Below are 688 nucleotides of genomic sequence, written 5' to 3'. Positions count from 1 at the left end.
AGTAAGAGTTTTATGATACTTCCACTTGCAACACAATAAGGCCATAATAATAAGTGCCAAAGATTAGAGGTGTTGCAAGAGAGTAACAAACACAGAAACGAAGGAGGAGAGATAAGGACGATGGATGGTTAATAGGAAAGAAGGAGCGAGCCACCCCAGAGCACCCGCCAACCACCCGCGTTCGGGGCACCGTGCCGTAAGGCTACTTCTCTGTAGGAATCTGACAGTTCTGCTCTGATAAATCTGACGAGGGTACACGGGTGTTGTTTTATGTGGATCTAGATCTAAGTAAGAAGTGTTTGGAAAGGTAAACAGTCGTGAATGGGTGTGTGTGTGTGTGTGTGTGTGTGTGTGTGTGTGAGAGAGAGAGAGAGAGAGAGAGAGAGAGAGAGAGAGAGAGAGAGAGAGAGAGAGAGAAAGAGACAGACAGACAGACAGACAGACAGACAGACAGACAGACAGACAGACAGACAGACAGACAGACAGACAGACAGACAGACAGAAGGAGACAGAGACAGACAGACAGACAGAGAGAAATTTATAGTAATAAATAGTATAATGAAGGTTTTTATATAGCGCCTAAGCAAGACAAGATTACCGCTGTACAATGCAGAATTATCATTTCACTAACATATTAAGAGAAAGAAAATGGACATTGTGAAACCATTAAAAAACACACACACACACA

Source organism: Aplysia californica, unplaced genomic scaffold, assembly GCF_000002075.1.
Source record: "Aplysia californica isolate F4 #8 unplaced genomic scaffold, AplCal3.0 scaffold00073, whole genome shotgun sequence".
Lineage (NCBI taxonomy): Eukaryota > Metazoa > Mollusca > Gastropoda > Aplysiida > Aplysiidae > Aplysia > Aplysia californica.
This window is presented reverse-complemented; position numbering follows the sequence as displayed.